This window comes from Rattus rattus, chromosome 13 (assembly GCF_011064425.1).
Source record: "Rattus rattus isolate New Zealand chromosome 13, Rrattus_CSIRO_v1, whole genome shotgun sequence".
Classification (NCBI taxonomy): Eukaryota; Metazoa; Chordata; class Mammalia; order Rodentia; family Muridae; genus Rattus; species Rattus rattus.
This window is the reverse complement of record NC_046166.1, coordinates 76520803-76543915: the sequence shown is the minus strand read 5'-3', so window position 1 is coordinate 76543915 and position 23113 is coordinate 76520803.

Below are 23113 nucleotides of genomic sequence, written 5' to 3'. Positions count from 1 at the left end.
TATATACGATATGATCTATAATTTACTGCTTGTATTGATACTTGGGGATTTTGTGTTTAAGCCCAAACTTTTGAATATCACATTAAACTCTAAAATTTCAGAGATCACATTGTCCTTCCCAGTTGTCATTATTGCTGAGGTTTTTAGAGATTTTTGTGAGAAAATTCTAAAGATCCTGTAATGCATATCCCTGAAGCCCTCACTCATCAGCTTTGCTGTCAGTTTCCCATTACGGAGGGCAGTCATATTCATTTGCCTAGACCTAGAATATTGTCACACTTTACTTTTAAGTGTGTGTGTGTGTGTGTGTGTGTGTGTGTGTGTGTGTGTGTGTGTTTTGAAGCATGCCTTCAATGACACAGGCATTGTCCACAACACTGTGTTGCCCACCTCTTCCATTAGAAGAATTGTCTGTTCCTTCCAATGGCAATAGTTACTATTCACTCTCTTTTCCTCACTACATTTCTCAAATTCCTTTCACCACCATAGCATACATGAAAGAAAGAAACAGACTTTCAACCAGTGAAAAAATAAAGTTTTTCACAGTAGGATTACTGAATACACATATTTACAGCTACAATAGAATTCAAACCCATCCAAATGATGCAAGGTGAGCCAATTCTTGATTCTGTGGGTATTCTTTCTGACCCTCAGTGTGCAAAAGCCTTCCATGTCTATTTTCCAAATACAACTTCACATTCAGGAAATGTGTGCTTCATGTTTGCACTTCCCCAATACTACTCTCCCTCTTTGTCTCTGTCTCTGTCTCCTTCTCCCTCTCACTCTCTCCCTCCCCCCTCTCACTTTCTTCCTCATGCTTTCCCTTTTAATATTTCCATTTTTGCTTGTTTATTTATTTATTTCATGAAGAGGAGAACTTGTATAGAAATCGGACAACCATGGTCTAATTGTAATTTTAAATATTCACAGAAACTTAAGTGTAAGCATCTTGTGGTGAAAAGAAAACACCAGTTAAAATTGTGTAGAAAATTTTATTTGTCATAAGTGTTAGGAGTTTATCCTTGCAAACGTCGGAATCTATTCAACTTTTTAAAAGTGAGAAACAATACATAATTATAAATATATTTTAAGTTTTTCTACAGAGATAAAGGAAGCTCAAGTTTTGTGAAAGCTGAGTTCAGAAACTAGGGGATAGGTACTTGTATTTACAGTGTCCCTCAAGAAATGACAGGGTTGGGGCTATAGCCCAGGAAATTCCAATGTGAAGAATTTGTATTTAGCCAGGACAAAAGAGTTCTAGGTTCGGTTTCTGTATATATTCTTCCTGATCTTGTTTGGGTATTCATTCATTTCTAAAATAACTTCTCCCTGTAGATTAGATGCTAACAAATGTGTTTACTGAGATGAAAAACACCATGGGTGTTGAAGTGAGGTACAGGTTTTCCTGCTCATTGGATTTTGCCAAGAATACAAAAAGTAGTTTTCAATAAAAAGACTTCGTTTGAAGATTAAAGCCCTGGATTGAATCCCAAGCCTCTCTATAAAGATCAATTGTCAAAGGATAAAGTTTATGTGACTTAGCTGTAGTTTTCTACTTGTATTGTCAGATGAAGAAGCTGTGATGTAATGGGCAGTTACTGGATAGTTCTATGTGAAGTATTAAGTATACGTTGATAGTTCTTTCTTTCAAATTGCCACATTTTTGGTCATGGTGAAAGTCTAACATAGATTCTCCCACACATACTTTAACAAGATAAGTCTTAGTTTTAGTTACTGTTATAACTATTATGAAGAGAATCAGCCTGGTAGTTATATCTGGAGGTAGTAAAGTGTGGTTCTTTACAGACTAGTGGGATTCAGAGTAATTTCCAGAAGCCTGACAGAAAAATCATGTATGATTTTATTCATGTAAGCAAGATTTATATTATGCCCCAGAGACTTCATGTCCTCAACCTTCAACTCATTTCCTTATTGATTATATTATTTTTTCCTGTGAGTCATAAACACAATTAAGAGTCCTCAGCATTAATATTTCATCAATGTTTAATATTAATAGTTATAATGTGTAATTGAAAATACAAAGGTTTCATCTTAATGAGAAAATAACAAAACAAATAACAATATAATTTACTAGATTTGAATTTATAACTAGTTTTTGTTACAAATATTCATTTCTACCAAGTTTGTCTTGTTCAGGACTTAAGAGAAAGTGGGTTCAGAATTTTTAGTTTTATAGTATTTTAAAAAGATATTTTCAATGGCTTTTTAACATTTAAAATGTCAAAATGTTACTATTTCTGAGTGTATGCATAATTTCACGTTCATAAATGTGTATAATAGACTTAAATATTTATATACACATTATGTGTTATTTGTATATGTAAACCATGTATGTGGGGGAACAGCTGCTCTTAAAATATTTACAAATTTTTCCACCCCCTCTAATTTGAGTGACAGTAACCTCAACCACAAACACATGATTGAAAATAGGCCAACCAGAATATGGCATGTCTGGCTTCTGGTTCAGGGAGAACACATTTCAAATTATTACAGTTAAAATAAATTTCTTGGTGGTGGAGAGATGGCTCATGTGTTAAGAACACTTGCTCTTCTTTCATAAGATCTGGATCTGCATCTCAGCATCCAAGGTGGCTCACAACTGCTTACAAATTAAACAGAAAATCTGAAATGCTCTTCTGACCCCTGAAGTATAGGCTGGCACAGACACACACACACACACACACACACACACACACACACACACACACACACACACACAGAGGGGGAGGGAGGGAGAGAGAGACAGAGAGACAGAGAGACAGAGAGAGAGACAGAGAGAGACACACATACAGAGAAACAAAGAGAGAGAGAGACAGAGAGACAGAGAGACAGAGAGAGAGACAGAGAGACACAGAGGGAGAGATGGAGAGAGACAGAGAGAAAGAGAGAGAGACAGAGAGACACACAGAGACACAAAAACACATACACACACACACACACAGAGAGAGAGAGAGAAAAAGAGAGAGACACACAGAGAGAGAGAGAGAGAATGAGAGAAAGAGAGAGAGAGAGAGAGAGAGAGAGAGAGAGAGAGAGAGAGAGAGAGAGAGAGAGGATCATAAGGCTCTTTGCTGAACTCTACCTCATGTAAACCCATGTATTTATTTATATTCCTTTCTAGTATGGAGAATTGTCCTCTATGCTTTTTGCATGCTTAGGTAACACTTCAGTGATCAGTGACACTCTCAGGAGCGAGGTATTCACAGCATTTTTGTGCTAAGATGTGGGTTACAAGTGCATAGCACAAGAAAGAATGTAACAAACATATCAGCAGCCAGGTCTTGATGATCTCCATTGTGCCAGAGACCGGATGACCTTGGTTTTCCGCTGATGATATGTGTCAATAAAGCAAATTATTTAAATTGTATTTTTCAACATTTGAATCGAAACATGCTTAAATGATTAAAAAAAGTGAGCATGGTTTTGACAGCATCTGAAAGAAGAGGTTAATGAAGCATTTGTTAGCTTCATCAAATGTACTTCACAGAATCCTATGGATTCAATTGCCTTTCTCAGGAAACCCTATGTGTTGTCAAAGCTACTAAAATAACTTGGTTTGATTCTTCTTCAGTTCTGCAGAATAGCTTCATTTGTGCATGCTATTCAAAGAATTGATTACACAATGATTCGTACTATTGAAGTTTCAAAAGATTTAAAGTATTATTGATTGTATGAACATGATTATTTTTTATACCATGAGAGGAAAACAAGTGTATGCTGTTTTCAGTGTGAAAACTAATGGTTTTCATTTGCACTTTACTTCAAAAAGTTTCAAGGCAGTCAGTGATGGACTTACCTCTGTAAAATTCATCTTTAACACAGCTTTTCTTCCAAAGGAGTCATGTCCAAACTTATAAAGACGTCTGGAACATAAACTGAGTCTGTTTATTAGGAATAATAGGGTAGTATTTTGCAATTTGTATAATAGTTTGCTTTTTAGACACTCAAAAGAGTTTATATGATTCCAATGAGATCAGAAATATGTTATGTTAGATGGCCAGCCGTTCCTCCTCACAGTAACACATGAGCAATGCTACTGGAAAATAAAGGCTACATGTTGATTCAGTATAATAATATAAGCTCTGAATTCTGTTCTAACATGGTAATGTAATAGCTTAACTGGAAATAAGCAAAAAACACACGTGACATAAAGAAGCATATCTTTTTTTTCCTTTTTTTTTCATCTTTATTAACTTGGGTATTTCTTATTTACATTTTGATTTTTATTCCCTTTCCCAGTTTCCGGGCCAACATCCCCCTTCCCTTCGATATGGGTGTTCCCCTCCCCATCCTCCCCCCATTACCGCCCTCCCCCCAACAATCACGAAGAAGCATATCTTTTTTTTTTTTTTTTTTTTTTTTTTTTTTTTGGTGGTAGATTTTTTTCTTTTCTTTTCTTTTTTTTTTTATTAACTTGAGTATTTCTTATATACATTCGAAAGTGTTATTCCTTTCCCAGTTTCAGGCAAACATCCCCCCCCCCCCCTTCTTTATGGGTGTTCCCTCCCCATCCTCCCCCTTGCCGCCCTCCCCCAACAATCTAGTTCACTGGGGTTCAGTCTTAGCAGGACCCAGGGCTTCCCTTCCACTGGTGCTCTTACTAGGATATTCATTTGCTACCTATGAGGTCAGAGTCCAGGGTCAGTCCATGTAGTCTTTAGGTAGTGGCTTAGTCCCTGGAAGCTCTGGTTGCTTGGCATTGTTGTACATATGGGGTCTCGAGCCCCTTCAAATTCTGAAGAAGCATATCTTAAATGGCTCATATATTACCATGTTTTCAATTTGAACAGAAATGAGAAAAAAATATTTGTTGTAAGGTTCAACCTGTATCATATTGAACAAGTTCTTAACCTAAAGGAGCAGCCATTTGGGAGAATCAGAGAGATGAATTCTACACTCTGTGATTTGCCAATTGGTCCCAGACACCTTACTCCATATGCCAAAAAGCAAAGCAAATATTCCATGGCAATATCTTCCCACATTAGTTCAAGAATCTATTGGTCACAGTTTGGTAACTACTCTTGGAATGGACAGAGTACATTGACCACAATCAACCTAATTGTTGAACAGAACTCTTTACCATTGAGGACTGGGGCTCTGAGGGTACTGAGCATAAGAATTAAATTGCTTGCTTTAAAAACAAGAGTTTAATTCTATGTGAGACACACACCCCTCACATCTTCTCATTGGCTTATGTTCAGTACATATGGTGGAACTCATCAATGGAAGCAGGAGCCACTCCTGTGGAGTTACTTGGATTCCTCACTTCCCTTTGCAAAACAACATAAGGAATGCGCAGCTTTAAATGAGAGCAATTCCTTCTTCATGCACATGGTTCTCTTTCCTTCAAGATAAAAACCTTCCATCTTGGGTGAACTGTGATAAGGTACAGGATATTTACAGGAAGGAAAATATCAATATGCTAAGAGGAGGGTTAAGACTGCAGCTTTCCTCAGCTCTCTAACACATAGGGATTGGCTCATACAGTTGTCTTTGAAGTCATGTTTGCTCATGTTAGTAACATCTTGTCTATATCTCTGTAAGTACCCAATAAAACTCATTGATTTATTAAATGGATTTTGGTGGTATCTGACCTTTGGTCTATCATCAATTCCCTATCTGACATGAGTACATATTTGTTTATGTCTCCTATTATAGTGTCACTCAACAGGCTATGGAGAGAATCTACTCCTACACAATTTTGATTTATCATTTATTTTAATTTATAGTTGTGATCTTAAATTTTTTCCCAGGACCAGAACTTCTGATGTATAATTTTTCTTCAGACTCTTACTGAGTTTGTGTCTTTTTATGTGTTGTGTAGATCTTAGAAAATAACCTTTTGTTAAAACTACAAAGGTTTCAGAGATGAACAAATACATTGAAAGAGACCTTGAGTAATTCCAGTATACAGCTTATGAAAAATTTCTAAAATCTATATTTAGACAAAGAAAAAGTTAAGTATCCATACACATAAATACATTTTTTGATCCTGTGTATTTTTAATATTTTAAACATTTGAGCCTATTACAATAGAGTTTTATATGAAATATTATGTTTCATGAGCTCTGAGATTTCATTACAAATCTAGATTTGTAATGAAAATTCCAGATTGTTTCCTTCTAACGTTATTTTTTTTTTGGTGTGTGTGTGTGTGTGTGTGTGTGTGTGTGTGTGTGTGTGTGTATTCATGTGCAGGCTAGAGGCTAATGTCATTTGTCTTTTCAATGTCTTTCTACATTAGTTTTAGACAGGTACTCTCATTGCAAGTGGTCATCAACTTAGGTTGACTAAGCTATTTAGGAAACCACACCAATCTCTATCCTATCAACACTGGGATTAGAAGCAGCCTAGCCTTTCCTCACACTGAAGTTGTTTAAGAATTTCATTCATGATGTATTTTTATTAAGACCATCTTTGACATCCGCTCTTCTGATTCCTTAACATCTCACTACTAATTTTCTTTTCAATGTCATATCTCAGTTTTGTTTGTTTGTTTAACTTCATCAGTCTTCAGTCCTTAGGTTCAGAGATTAGCTTCAAATTGTACTAAAAATGTAAGCATCATAGTACCTCTTAAAGACGGACTGCTGGTTCTTTTTTCCCATTATTTATACTTAATTTGACCCATGGTTATGAGGCAGAAATGTGCACAAAATAAACCTCTTTCTCTGGCTTTTTGTTAGAAAAGGAGTATTTATTCATGGTAAGTTTAAAAGGTTGCAAAGAGAGATTAACTAAGTATCAGTTACACAACTATATGAATTTATTCCAACTGTGTCTAGTTGAAGTTGTCCTTGGCTCCTGGATAAAAAAAAAATTATTAAGGGCACTTTAAATTGTTATTTAGCAATAGAAAGGAGAAGGAGACATTGGTAATAAGTGTGTGTGTGTGTGTGTGTGTGTTCATAAAATATAATGTTATTTATAAGAAAGGAGGAAGACTGCCTGTCCCTGACTAGACTGTTCCTCTACACTTCATAGACCTACCCATGCTTGAATCAGTTAAGGAGTCCAGTGAAGAATCCTGCAGCATAGTAGGCAGAGACACCAGAAAACTGAAGGAATTTAAATACACTATAATCTCCACCCCTTATTTCTGCTAGGTCTTATTGTAAAAGCAAACTATGAATAAACTATAATTTAGCCATTGGGACAGCAGTAGTGATATCTTAGTAATTAGTGTTCCCAGATATGGAAAAAATAGAGAAGAAAAGTGAATAATTGAAGCATTTCTGTCACTTCTTAGCTACAGGATAGATTTAAACAAAAGATGAAGAAATGCTCAAACACATTAAGAATAGCAGACTAGACTCTCTGGATTGTAACACAGGATTTGACCTACTGAACTATATTTGAAAGAAAGACTGAATTCTGAAGTGAGTACTACTGGGTCCTGAGGTTGACGACATCAATGGCCCAAAGTGATATTTCATATGTATAGATTTCTCCAAATGGTTTTATAGTGGCTGGTGGCTACATGCAATTCCCAGTACACAGAATACCATCTGTCTATTGTTTTCTATCATAGATCAGTGTTACTGAGCTGTCAATGTTTTTCTGTCATCTTATAAATCATTTTCTTGAAAATTCTTGAATTTAGATTTATATAAGTACTTTTTTTGCTATATTTCACACAACAGCTCACCTATATAATAACTTTCACAAATGTATATTGGCAGATGTCTATATCAGTATGTTGAAATTAACATCCACCAATTCACCTACATAGACAGAGGCACAGATGTGCAAACATTGTATCCACATTCATCCATTGTCCAACATCTTTGTATTTGGAAAATTGGTAGACTGCTTCCAAAATAAATACCTTGTCACTTGTGACTGATTTCAGTGTTATAGGGTACAAACAAGATCATCAATCTGAATCAGGTTAACTGGGCCATGAAATGAGGCTGGCATGAGATTGCAAGAGGACATTCATAGCCCATCCAGGGATAGCATCCCCTCTCTGATGAAGAAATTAAAATCATAGTAGACTTTCCAAATGCAATACTTAAGTTCCTATGGGTGACTAGTTTTCTGTATTAAATGGTTAATGCTTCTTTCATTCTCTGCACTATGTTCTTTTCATAGTTCAGATAGGATTCCATGCCTTTTTAGCCCTCAGCTCTGCAGTAAGAGACATCAGATCGTCTTCCAGTCTCAGTAACACTGTGCTAATTTCATTGTTCAGTTTGAGTACATATTTTTAGTTCCTATCTCTGCTGACATTTTATACACATTCCCTTAACAATCCAAGTCAAACTCAACAGTCTAAGATGGCATTTCTTAATAAATTACTAAGGTGTACCTTTGCTTGAAGTAGAACATTAAAATGGCAATTCAGCACATACATAACACTCACCACAAGTGAAGCCAATAAAGCATTGATATCCATTACTTGAATGGTACTCTTGTTTCTGGCCATTTGGCAGATATTTCTGAATTTAGTGAAGAGATCTTGGAAAGTCTGAGGTCGGTAAAGTACTTGTGATATACAGCAGAGCTGAAGTGATTTAGATCAGTAGTTGGTGTACTCCATTCTACATATTTTAAAAGGAATTGCTACTTTTTCCCAAGAGACATGCCTGCTCATGTTTCTTGAGTTCTCCAAGATAACAGAACAACTAATGCAGAGGTCTGTTTGGGTAAACCAAAATTGTGTATAGGTGTGCTTAATTCAACATTCTAGAAGTTTGAATAAATCATAAAACATTAATATAATGGTACCATGAAGCATCAAATATAGAAGAGGCAATCACATAATTTACCATAAAATGTATAGAAATATAAACATATACTAATTAAATATGCCTTTTTAAAGACTAGTAAATCGTGAAGTTCAGCAGTTTCTCTACATCCATGCACGTATGCCAGAAAGAGGTCACCAGCTCCTACCATCAGGCTTTGATTTGCAGCTTGCTGTTGCACTTAGAGCTAGAGGGAGGCAGGCAGGACACTGGGAGAACAGCAAGAAGTAGTTGGAAAAAGAGGGAGAAGCAGAAGCCAGCAGTTGGGGATGAGGTGAGTGACTTCTGTTATGCAGGAGTCAGAAGATGAAATCTGTCACACTAAAGTGGTTTACGCTGTGTGAAACTAATGACATGGGGTGGGAAGGAATTTCTCTGCTGGTATAATGATATTTTGAAAAAAAAATCAATGGAAAGTAGATACAAACAACTGGTTTCATTATTAAAAGCCTGTCTTTGGGCCTGATACAATCTTTTTTCTCTAAGAGCAGGAAAGATTGTCATTTCCTGTAAAGCAGACTTGCAGAGGATTCAAAAAAAAAAACACCACATGTCCTTCCCATATTCATCAGTGTCTCTCTGGTTGCTTTCTCAGGCTTTCACACACACACACACACACACACACACACACACACACACACACACACACACACACACACACATGTAATGAACTAGAGCTGGCTTGAGACACTGAGCGCCAAACCAACTACTTTTAATCACTTCTATTATTATTTTTATTGAATATTTTTTCTTTATATTTCGAATGTTATCCCCTTTCCAGGATTCCCATCCATAAACACCCTATCCTCCCTTCCCCTTCTTTTATGAGGGTATTCCCCACACATCTACCCACCTCCCCCGTCTCCCCATCCTGACATTCCCTTACACGGGGGCCAGTGGGAGAGGGTGGTCCAGCCATGGCATGTCCAAGGACTTCCCCAGCCATTGGTGCCTAACAAGGCCATCCTCTGCTACATATGCAGCTGGAGCCATGGGTCTGTCCGTGTGCACACTTTGGAAGGTTCCTGGGAGCTTTGGTTGGTAGGTATTGTTGCTTTTATGGGGTTGCAAATCCCTTCGACTCCTTCAATCCTTTCTCTAACTCTTCCAATAGGGAACTTTTTATCAGTTCAATGGTTGACTGCAAGCATCCATCTCTGTATTTGTCACACTCTGGCACAGCCTCTCAGGAGACAGCTCTATCAGGCTCCTGTCAGCATGTGTTTCTTGGCATCTACAATACTGTCTGGGTTTGGTGGCTGTATATATGGGGACTGGATCCCCAGGTCGGGCAGTCTCTGGCTAGCCTTTCCTCAGTCTCTGTTCCAAATTTGTCTCCGTATTTCCTCCTGTGAATATTTTTTCTTTCCCTTTTAAGAAGGACTGAAGCATCCACACTTTGGTTGTCCTGTAAATTTCAGGATGATGTGACACAAATTAAAAGAAAATATTTTTGACACTAATATCCAATTTTCTCATTAAATAGTCAGCCAACCAATATAGGTTTTCATTGACATGAGAGTTAAGAAAAGATTACATAGGTTAATAAAAAAATCACAATGTTAGAAATTAAATTTTACACTAAGTTAGTTTTAAGGTTCTGTTACTTTAAGAAACAGCATTTTTATAGTGTTTTGTTCCTTTTATGTAATTTAAATGGAATATAAAGCAATAAATTTCCTTTAGTAATTTATTTGCATTAAGATTAATTAATTAGAATAAATATACTGTTGTATTATGAAATTATCACAGAAGGCCATACATTTGCCTAAATATTTCACCCAAAGTTCTCACCCAACCTCCACATGCACATAGATATACAATAAATAAATTTAATTAAAAATTATTAAAATTTCAATCTATTGCTACTTCTGTCATAAGACTATTTTGATGATTGTAGTACACTAACGTGATAAATTTTGAGTGAAGGGAAAGGTTAAATACTATTTATATACATATATCTGATTTAAACTTATAAAATTTAGTGTGATGGCACATGATTGTAATTTCAGTATATGGGAAATCAAGGTAAAAATATTAGAAGACAGGCCAGCTTGTGCCATATAGAGAATTTAAGACTATCTCGGATCATATAGTAAGGTCTATATGATTGAGAAAAATATTTTATGAATTATGAAAACTTTATCTTTGTAGAATGAATGTACTATGTAATTGAAATGTATTGTCACATCTGTTAGTCCTCAGGTCTGTGGGTGACAGTGTTGCTGTAAAAAACAGTGATAGGAAAGGAGAAATATGGTATTGAGAAGCCATTGTTCAGTACTGGGGTGTTGAGTGACCACAGTCTTAAAATATAAGCAGCTTATTAAAATGACACCCTTCTACAGAGCAGAAATGTTGAAGAACTATGGATGGTGATAATGTGCTGGGACACACAACCCTTCACCATATCTCAGCAAAAGTCTAATCACAGTATAAGACATCTATCTCAGAATAATGAAGAATCCACACCAGTGTGTGTGAAGGATCTATGTATGTGCACCTTCACTCTTGTGTCAAGCATTTCCAAAGGATTTGTGATGCTGTCAGTATCATGGGAGAAGAAATGAGCCATCGAGAAATCAGTCATGGAGTCAGAACTAACACTAGTTGCAAAGAAGAAAATCTTTGTGTACAGAGGCATACAGGGAGATCAGTGTTCAGGGGTGGGGGCATGTGAAGGCCAGGAAAGGGAATGTTCACAGAGGTTCATTTTGTGATCCCTTTTTAGTGTCTAATATGTAAGGTGAAAAGGTTGTCTGGCTATAGATTGAGTGTCCATACCATTTCTTAATCAAAGATCAATGATCAAAGGTCACATTATCTCTCATTTAATATTAAAGCAAAGGAGATATTAGATTCATCACAGATTATCAATGCACATTACAGAAGGTAAGACTTTGAAGAGGAGTCCTAAAGTATGAGAGCATCTTGCTTCTCGGTTTGGTCAATGTGAAAGACAGATCAAAACTGCACAGCTGGGTTGGATTTTTTCAACCTAAGGAGCTGCTGAGGATTCTCTGTAGTTTCCTTGGTTTTACATCTAGGTGTGGTTTCTTGGTTTTACAGCTAGGTCTCAGCATTTATCTTGGTTCAGACTGATTCTAGAAGCAACCTGTATTCAGGGCACAATGCAGCAATACACATTTGATGATGGATTAGAGTTCAGGCTGAACATTTGATCTTCTCCCGAAGAATATATTTCAGGAATATATTGATACCCAAACATTACTACTTCAACTTAATATCACAGCATTTATCACTAACAACTGTGAACAATATTGTGGGACTTAAACCAAAACTAAAGGAGCTAAATCATCGTTAAGCCAAAACCAGAAACTACAGTATAAACTGAAACACATCTGTTATTTGATATATATTTGGACAAGGCCATGTTTTCAGGGATGAATGAAAGGGCTCCTTATCCGATATATCAGAGATAATGGGAGTTTGAGATCTTCCTAGAATATGCATATTTAGTATTAAATTCATAAATCAAACTCTGTGTTGCTTTGATTTTTGAGACTTGATTGCTTCTTTTTGTTAAGTTCTTATAAAACTTTTAATTAGTAGTTCCTTCTGTGAATTCTACATTTTTTTATTTAAAATACATTGGGATAGTGGGCATCAGCACAATTTAAGAGATTTTTGCATATTGATCTGAATTCAGACATTCGGATGGGATTTTATAATATCCTTACGCATATTCAATACATCTCAAGAACCTGAGTTTCTACTTGAAAGGCAAGGTCTCGGTTTGTTTCATTCTGTGTGTTAATTACTATGTCCTAAGCACTGGCAAGGCAGATGGTATTGCTTAAGTGTGTGTGTGTGTGTGTGTGTGTGTGTGTGTGTGTGTGTGTGTGTGTGTGTGTGTGTGTGTGTTTACAGTACAATATTAGTATAGCATTTATAAGTGGTACCTATTTCTGTAGCCACATAAGTCCTATGCTCTCAGGATTCTAAAAGAATATAACAAGTGTAAAATGTGGCTGGTGTTTGGGAAGTAGATTTGTTTTTCATTTGTGCCCAACTCATGAAAATGAACAGTAAGAATATCCCTGAAAACTATACATGGACTGACCCTGGGCTCCAACCTCAGGTAGCAATGAATAGCCTAGTAAGAGCACCAGTGGGAGGGGAAGCCCTTGGTCCTGCAAGACTGAACCCCTAGTGAACGTGATTGTTGGGGGGGGGGGTAATGGGGGGAGGATGGGGAGTGGAACACCCATATAGACGGGGAGAGGGAGGGGTTAGGGGGATGTTGGCCTAGATACCAGGAAAGGGAATAACAATCAAAATGTAAATAAGAAATACCCAAGTTAATAAAGATGAAAAAAAAAGAATATCCCTGAAATTGTAATTTCCACATTGTTGATCCTTCAACTCAATTACTATCCATATCTTAAGTAGCAATATGAAACTGTCTAACTTATTACATACTTAAAATTGTTAAAAAATCTATTAGGTATTATTGTGTATATAGCCTTATTTTTAACTAATTTTTAAGTTTTATTGATATGTGAATAATATATTATATTCTACAAAATTAATGGTTTTAGTTTCAGAATCTGACTTGACTGAAAGACAAATTGAGTTTAGCGCATTATACTATAGGCTAAGGGAAGCCCCTTGGGACTATAGACCACACACATAACTTTACAAGTATTTCCAGAAAGAACAGCTTCTAATAGAAATGAAAAGTCCTTAGGAGTAGAAAGTTGTGTATTATCATCATCCTGTGTCCTGACCAGCTTAGGAACTGGATCTAGATGTATAGTCTAGGTTATCTGGTTTGACAACCAGCAACAACAAACACTGAACAATCTTCCAGCTCTATCTCCATGCTCAGGAAGTGGTTCATCTTTCTCATACTAATTCATGTTTGCTATTACCTCACCTTGGGATCTGCATGGTAAAGGACCACTTGACAAAGCCACATTATTACTGCATTACTGACTGACCCAATAATATTGAGTGTGTTTGTATAAGGAAGATGGAGAGGAAGATGCTGGTACCAATGGCTCTCTCTCTCTCAGGATTCTCATGCTCTCTTCACTGTACAGGCAAGGGGATGAACATCTAATAAGAGCAACTGAATCATCTAGGTGAGGATCTAGGTCAATGGGTATTCTGAGACTACACAGAAGATGAGAACGGAGGAAAAACCCTTTCAATTAAGGCTTCAGGTTGCATTTTAACAGCAGGAGATGGGGTTTGTTTTACTAATGACCTTGAGAAAGTTTTGAAGAACAAGAGTTAGCCAGAATCTTGAAATTGTGACAACACAAAACTTAAGGTGAAAACAAACAAACAAACAAAAAGCATGTTTGTTGAAACTGTTGTTTTTCCTGTGGGGTTGCAATTCTCTTCAGCTCCTTCATTCCTGCCTCTAACTCTTCCACAGGGGTCCCAGGGCTCTCAGTCCAATGGTTGGTTGTAAGTACGTGCATTTGTCTCAGTCAGTTGCTGGTAAGGCCTCTCAGAGGAGAGCCATGATTTGTTCAGATTTTGGAAAAGACACTTTGACGGACATTTTTCCTGAACAAACTCCCTACTGCACTGAGATAAGGGAGGCCACTTCTAATATGTGTTAGACCTCATGATTACAATTTACATGGAATCTTTCCAGATATTAAATTTTTATTTTACAAAATATATACATTTTCAGCAGTCATATTTTTGTTTCATTGTTTTAAAGTTTCATTTAGAGTTCTTTATAATTTTTTTTCAGAATTTTTAATGGATATTTTCTTTATTTGCATTTCAAATTTTATCCCTTTCCCAGTTTCTCCTCTGGAAAACCCATATTCCATTCCCGACATCCCTGCCTCCAGGAGGGTGCATCCCAACCCAGAAACCTACTCCCTCCTGTCTCCTTTCTCTGGGATTCTCCTACACTGGGGCATCCAGCCTTCACAGGACCAAAGGCCTCTCCTCCCATTGATGACCAACAAGGCCCATCCTCTGCTACATATGCAGCTGGAGCCATGGGTAACTCCATGTGTACTCTGTGGTTGGTGATTTAGTCCCTTGGAGTTCTGGGCTGTCTGGTTGAGATTGTTGTTCTTCCATTGGGGACCCATACTCTGGTCAACTTTAGGCTGCAAGCATCTGCCTCTGTATTTGTCAGGCTTTGGCAGAGCTTCTCAGGAGACAGGTATATCAGGCTCCTTTGCATGTACCTCATGGCATTCCCAAAAGTGACTTGGTTTGATGACTCCATGTGGGATGGATCTCCATGTATGGCAGTCTCTGGATGTCGTTTCCTTCAGTCTCTGCTCCATTCTTTGTCTCCATATTTTCTCCTGTGAGTATTTTGTACCCATTCTAGGTTGCATCCACACTTTTGTTTTTCTTCTTCATGAGCTTCATGTGGTCTGTAAATTATATCTTGGGTATTCCAAGCTTTTGGGCTAATATCCACTTACCAATGAGTACGTATCATGTGTGTTCTTTGGTAATTGAGTTACTTCACTCAGGATATTTTCTAGTTCTCTCCATTTGCCTGAGAATTTCATGAAGTCATTGTTTTTAATAGCTGAGTAGTACTCCATTGTGTGCTACATTTTTGTATCCATTCCTCAATGGAAGGGCATCTGGGTTCCTTTCTGCTTCTGGCTATTATAAAGAAGCCTGCTATTAACATACTGGAGAATGTATCCTTGTTATATGTTGAAGCATCTTTGGGTATAGGCCCAGGAGTAGTATAGCTGAGACCTCAGGTTGTACTATGTTCATTTTTCTGTGGAACCGCTAGACTAATTTCTAGAGTGATTTGTTGTACCAGCTTTCAATCCAACCAACAATGGATAAGTATTTCATTTTCTCCATATCCTCGCCAGCATCTATTGTTACCTGAGTTTTGATCTTAGCAATTCTGACTGGTGTCAGGTGAAATCTCAGGGTTGTTTTTATTTACATTTCCCTGATGTCTAAGAATGTTGAATATTTCTTTAGGGGCTTCTCAGCCATTCGATATTCCTCAGCTATGAATTCTTGGCTCAGCTCTGTACCCCATTTTTTAATAGGATTATTTGATTCTCTGGAGTCTATCTTCTTGAGTTCTTTGTATATATTTGATTTTAGCCCTCAATGTAGAGGGCTTTACTAATGTAGAATTAGTAAAGATCTTTCCCCAATCTGTTGGTTGCCATTTTGTCGTAAAGACAGTGTCCTTCACCTTACAGAAGCTTTGCAATTTTATGTGGTCCCATTGCCAATTCTTGATCTTAGAGCATAAGCCATTGGTGTTCTGGTCAGGAAAATTCCCCATGTGCCCATGTGTTCGAGGCACTTCCCCACTTTCTCTTCTATTAATTCAATGTATATGATTTTATATGGAGGTCCTTGATCTACTTGGCCTTGAGCTCTGTTCAAGGCAATAAGAATGGATCAACTTGCATTTTCCACATTGTGACTAACAGTTGAACCAGCACTATTTGTTGAAAATGCTGGATGGTTTTAGTTCCTTTGTCAAGGATCAAGTTACCATAGGTGTGTGGGATCATTTCTGGGACTTCGATTCTATTCCACCAATCTACATACCTGTCTCTGTACCAATACTCTGCAGTTTTGTATTGATATTACTCTGTAATACAGCTTCAGGTCAGGATGGTGATTCTCCTATAAGTACTCTTATTGTTGAGAATAGTTTTTGCTATCCTGGGTTTTTTGTTATTGCAAATGAGTTTGCAAATTGCTGTTTCTAAGTCTATGAAGAATTGAATTGGAATTTTGATAGGGAATTTTGATTGAGTCTGTAGAATGCTTTTGACAAGATGCCATTTTTCTTATCAATATTGCCTATCCATGAGCATGGGAGGTCTTTCCATCTTCTGAGCTCTTCTTCAATTTCTTTCTTCAGGGGCTTGAAGTTTTTGTCATTCAGTTCTTTCACTTGCTTGGTTAGAGTCACACCAAGGTATTCTATATTATTTGTGATTATTACGAAGGGTGTCATTTCCCTAATTTGTTTCTCAGCCTGTTTATCCTTTCAGTAGAAGAAGACTACTAATTTGTTTGAGTTAAGTGTATATCAAGCCACTAGGCTGAAGTTATTTATCAGGTTTAGTAGTTCTCTGGTGGAACTTTTGGGGTCACTTAAGTTTACTATCCTATCATCTGCAAACAATGCTGTTTTGACTTCTTCCTTTGCAATTTGTATCCCTTTGACTTTCTTTTGTTGTCTAATTGCTGTGGCTAGGACTTTGAGTACAATATTGAATATACATATATATATATATATATATATATGTATACTAGTGCTCGTAGAAACTAAGGAATGAAATTTGAACTCCTGAATTGTACTTACAGTGACTTTGAACTGCCATGTGGGTGCTGAAATCAAACTCTGTATCTTCTGCAAGAGCAGCCAATGCTGTTAACAGCTGAGACACCTACTAGCTACCCTCCTGTGTTCAATGTTCATAAGGGAGAGAAGATCTACGCTTGTGGTTTCTTTATCTTCAGTTATTTTACTAAAATACTCACACTTTATTTACTTGATTCATCACAAAGAAAGGGAGGGAGGGAGAGAGAGAGGGAGAGGGAGAGAGGGAGGGAGAGGGAGAAGGAGAGGGAGAGGGAGAGGGAGAGGGAGAGGAGGGAGAGGGAGAGGTAGGTAAAAGCCAGTCGTGCCATGTACTTCTGTCTCTTCTTGAATAAAACATAATTTTAGTAAATCATTTAGTGTTCATTCTTCATATTTATTATTCACATATTGTAGGTTTCAAATTTTTTATCTACTTCAATTAAGGCTTTCAATATTGAGCTCATGTTTTATACTTTGGATACAACAATGTCATTCTTTTGTCTGCCATAAATCTTTAAATCTAAACCTTTATGTAAGAAGTATAGTTTTTGGTATGTCTATATTATATTACCATAATTGCTCTGAAGATACACTTTTAAAAAGTTAGTCTAGATAAAAATAAATAAAAGATCCATTGGATCAATGTGCAAATCAAGAGAAAGTTCCCAGTCAGCTATAAACCATAACAAAAATAATACTTTTTTAAAAATATACAAGCAACTTAGCCTCCTCGTGATATAGCTTTCTTACTATTGGTATTAATTTAATTCATATATGTTTCAATGGAAGCACAGGTTTTACACTGGCTTTTTAAGGAATGTTGAGATTTTTTTTTTCTTCTTTTGCTTGTTTACAGAGTGTAATTTTGTCATTTTTTCATTTACAGTGTGTATTTTGTTTAAGTTTATTTCCTGCAGGAGGATACATCCTATTCTTACATTTTCAAAAATCACCTTTATCTTTCCCAAAATATTACCTAAGCTTTCATTTCCAGTCAAGCTTAGGGTATAAGCAATAAGTTTTGAATCCTTTCAGATAAGTAAGGGTGTGAAAATGCATTTCCATCTCTCATCCTTCCTCTCTCTGACATTAAGATTGTAAAGGGCATTCCCTCAGGAGCCATCAGAAGAGGACACCGCAATCTCCTGTACGTTCCTCAAGGAAACACTGCTATGGTGGAAACCTGATCTGAGCATAAGGCGGCAGTTTCTTCTATTATCCCTGAAAATCAGTCAAGCTAAAGGGAAATTCAAAACACTGTAACTCAAAAAGGTATGAAGGCTCCAGGAAGCCATTATAACTGATCCACAGCTGAAGATAATTTGGAAAAAAGATTTCTGGTTCTCATCATACTAGTTTGCTTGAATATTCTTAAAGATTCCTTTTGTGGTTCAGCCAGAAAAATACTTCTTACATACCTATATACATACATACATACATACATACATACATACATACATTCATACATACATACAGGAATGGTAATATGACACTCATGAAATTGTGTAGGGAACATTATAGTATTTCAGAGTCTGAATAAACAGCATGAGAAGAAATAAGTATGAAGTTAAATACTCCAGCTCATTTAATAAACCAAAAGGATTTCTAGTCATGCAGGAAAGCCTGTTAAACTGGTGTGTGTGTGTGTGTGTGTGTGTGTGTATGTGTGTGTGTGTGTGTGTGTGTGTGTGTGTGCGCGTGTGCGTGTGTGTCTGATATTTCAGTGACCCTCAATGCACAGTAAAGTCTCAATATATGGCATCTCCTGAAGTCTACGGTTCATGAAGAAAATCATTCTTCATTTCAGAGCTGCATGCTAAAGAGAAATGGGATGCTTTTGGGGAACACTGACAATTTCATGAAAGCATTTGTAAAGGCTAAACTAGTTTCCCAGTAGAGGGTGGAGTAAAGAAATAAATATAATTTATTATGAGCGATATCTACATTTTCCTAAATATTATTTGTTATGGACACGTTCAGATTTTTGATTCAGTGTCAGATATATTTACCTAAGGAAAAATGTGATCCTCAGAGAGAGTGAAGAAGATAAAAGAGTGCAAATTCACTACACTGCTGATTTCACTTATTACTGAGCTTTGTTGTTCGAAAGTTTTATTTGTTATGAAACAAGAATTATTTGTATTATAAAATAATGACCGTGTATTCATGTTTCTTAATATTTAACCTAATAGGCTTCTTAAATTAGAGGAGGCAATTCAGGATACAATTACTTCAGGTAATTGATAAATGCTAAACTAGTTTCCCAATACTTTACTTAGACATCGCTTTCATTTCAACAGGTTTTTAAATTTTCTCTGCTTTAAAAAGAGTATTTTTATTAGTATTTATATGTTTGTGACTGTGAGTATATTTTCACTTGGATGTGGGTGCAGCAGAGGCCATTCAAGGCCACTGGATCCCTTGAAGCTGGAATTACAGGTGATTGAGAAACTCTCAACAGCACATAGGTGCTGGGAGCCCACAGAGTACCCCACTTCTCTTTACCCAGCCCTGACCTGAAGAATGATTTCCTGCATAATCTGTAGAGCTCAGGAAAAGCCTTGTGTTGAGAATTTACAGGAGCGTTGAGGATTGCTGAAACAAAAATCAGCTAAAAACAAACAAAACAAAACAAAACAAAAACAAAAAAAAACAAACCCAAAACCCCAAAACCAAAAGACAAACAAACAAAACAAAACAAATAAATAAAACCTTTCACAGGCTTCCCTCCATGGCTAGAAGTCCTTTTACTCTATTAGATGAGCTGGAGTATTAAACTTCATACTATTCTCTCTCATCTTTTTTCTTTTGTTTTCATTTCTTTTAACAAGAGCATCAAAAGCTTTCACTGCTGAACCAACTCTCCAGTCCTGACTTTAACTTTCTATGAGTTTGATGATCTTAAACATTTGAGGAAGGCTTGTTCTCACTTTGTAGAATGTCCTGCCCCCACTGGAATCCGTTTGGTATTTTTTAACTGACTAGATTGTCCCTATCTATTGGAAGAAAGAAGAAACCACATAAAATTTCACATTGTATCAAAAAGATTTATTTCTTCAGCTATTTGTCTCCATCATTGACTGCTTGCTTGGGGATGATGGCCAGGAATAACTACTGCAAAACTGGAATCCTATCCTGTACTCTTTGGAGGGAGTTGCTATGCCCAGCCCTCATTTAGGAAATAAAGTTTACCTATTAACAGATAGAGAACATATATGAAATATTTAAAAGTTGTCTACCTGGAACACATCTTTGGTTTTACTCATTTATTCAGATATTTATCATTTATTTGTAGAAAGATTCTTTCACCTATATTTATTTCATAGTGTGGACCTTAATCCAGTCCTTCTTCGTTTATCGTGGGGGTCATATTGCTGCACAATTGGTTCTTGTGTGCTTCTCTGTTAGGACTCTGTGTCAAGTGTTTAAGTTCCCATCAAGTTGGTAAGTTTATAATGTTGTTGATTATTTCGTATACTTCTTTAATTAATGAGTAAGTGATATTTTAAATAGTCTTAGTTTAATATTTTATGTATGTTTTCTCCTCTTTTCAAGATCCTTGCCACAGTTCCTTCTTACCTTCCTCTGATAGTGATATTAGAAAGTCACAGTTTTAAGCCATGCATCCAGATTGCTGCAGTAATGACATTGCTCCTAGAACCTCTCAGCATATAAAATATGTGTATAGTAGATATGAAGATATGCATATGGGTAAATATTTCTATATGTAGCCATCTGTATCAGTACTAAGCCGAGTAGGGGTTCATAGTAGTGTTTCTTACTTTCATGACTCCCGCATGGATCATCCTCTCCTCATTATGCCTCTCTGTAAATAACCACTTCGGCAGTGAACAACTAGACTTCTACCATATGCCACTCATTCACTTGTTAAATTACGTTGTACACTTAGTGTCTATACTCTTTATGAATGTAAAATTTTCCTCAAACATGTTGTTTAATTTTTTGTTCAATGAAAGTTTCTGGCTTAAATCTTGGCACATCAAGATTTTGGAAAGTAAATCAAGTATAGTGACGTCAGTCAGTAGTGGAAAAGTATGTTCTGAAACAAGGTATATTTAAAATAGAGACTGTTTTTTTAGCTGTTAATGCATAGAAAGGAAGAAACATGGAAAAAGCCACAACAATTTTATCTCCCTAAGCAATATTCTAGATATTTTCTAATTATATCATTTTACATAACATTTTATGACTTTGCAAAAAGCTCTATATCTATTTAAGTATATATAGATTTGTACTGAGTGATTTGAACAGATGATTTTTATCATTTTATCAAAATGATAGGTAAAGTTTCACTTCTTCCAGTTAAATAAGTTAAAAATGTACTGGATTTTAAGAACGAAAAGTTGCTGCATTAGAAAACCTCAGTGACTTTCCTGAAATCATCAGAATACTGCAATATAGTGCATCATTCCATGATATCTTGGGAAATAAAGCAAAGAGACAAAGAAAAGTTCTGTTTGTTGGAGACAGAAATCATTGATTATCAATCTGGTCCATTTGATCGTAAACTTAAAAATTACTTTTAAATATAAATTAGGCTGGAGAGATGGCTCAGTGGTTAAGAGCACTGACTGCTCTTCCCGAGGTTCTGAGTTCAACTCCCAGCAACCACGTGGTGTCTCACAACATCTGTAACAGGATCCGACACCCTCTTCTGGTATGCATGAAGACAGCTACAGTGTACACATAAAATAAATAAACCTTTAAAAAAAACAAAAAAAAATATAAATTAGGAGGAGAGTGCTAAGTTCCCAGAACCTGGCACTTCATAGATGGGTGTAGAACACATTACTGAACCCAATCATTCAGAATTTTACTGGGTTCTAGGAATAGAAATCCCCAGCTCTGAGAAGGGAAAGGAAAAGGAACCCACAGTATGTCTTTGAGACCTTCTCCTCAGGAACAAGACTATTCCTCACCTTACCCCTGGCTTGAGAAGTGGAATCCAGCAAGAGAAAAGATGGATTTGTGTTTGTAATAGCATCAGCAATTGAGTTAGAAATCAATTGTCTGCCTCCAGAAAGAACTCAAGGCTTCATGAAGCTAGGAACAATCTCCAACTGGATCCTGGATTGTATAAGAATATAATCTATAGTGATGTTGACATTTTACTCCACTGGAGGAAGCAATGGGTGAATTTATGAAATGGGCTAATTATGTTTTGTTTCGAAGAAATTATAATAACAGAATTACTTCAACAGAAAAAGAAGAATTCAGATGCATTCGGCACTGTCAAAGTTACAAATAACGTCCTGGTTCCCCTGTATAGGAATCTTAAAAACATGAACTATAAGAACATAAAAATTGGCTTAGCTGTATCCAAACTTTTGGTGCTATAAAATGAAGAAGTGGTGTTCTTGATTTTAAAAAAAAAGAAGTAATAGTTTTCATAGAGAAACTTCAAATTAGCATATTTATACTAATATTCTCTCTCTGTGTCTCTCTGCCTCTGTTTCTCTCTGTCTCTCTGTCTCTCTGTCTCTCTGTCTCTCTGTCTCTCTGTCTCTCTCTCTCTCTCTCTCACACTCTGTTTGTCTGTCTGTCTGTCTCCCTGTTCATTTGTTGTTATAACTAATTTGTGATAATAATGGGAAAGTTTTTGGGTGATTAAACCTAAAAGGAAAATAAAACTTTATGAGATTTGTATGTATAACAGTGTGTGTCGAATAAAATGTCTGAAAAGATTGCATTAGATTGGCTTTCCTTTTACTGTCCAAGGCATACGGCTATTACAATGCCGGGTATCTAGATGAAAAAAACACTTGGCTATTGTACAATGACCTCTGTCCATGGACCAGCATCATTATTTATGGCTTTTTTTTCAATATAAAAGTCTCTTGTTTGAAAGATAAATTATGTGGTCACATGACCCAAATCAGATTGTTTACAATGTGTGGCTCTGCATTTGTTTTCTTGTCCCTCCATTCTCTATAACTCATGTTAGGGAGATACACACATTTTCCCCACAATATTTTATACTGACATCTTGTAATGAATACCACTGTTT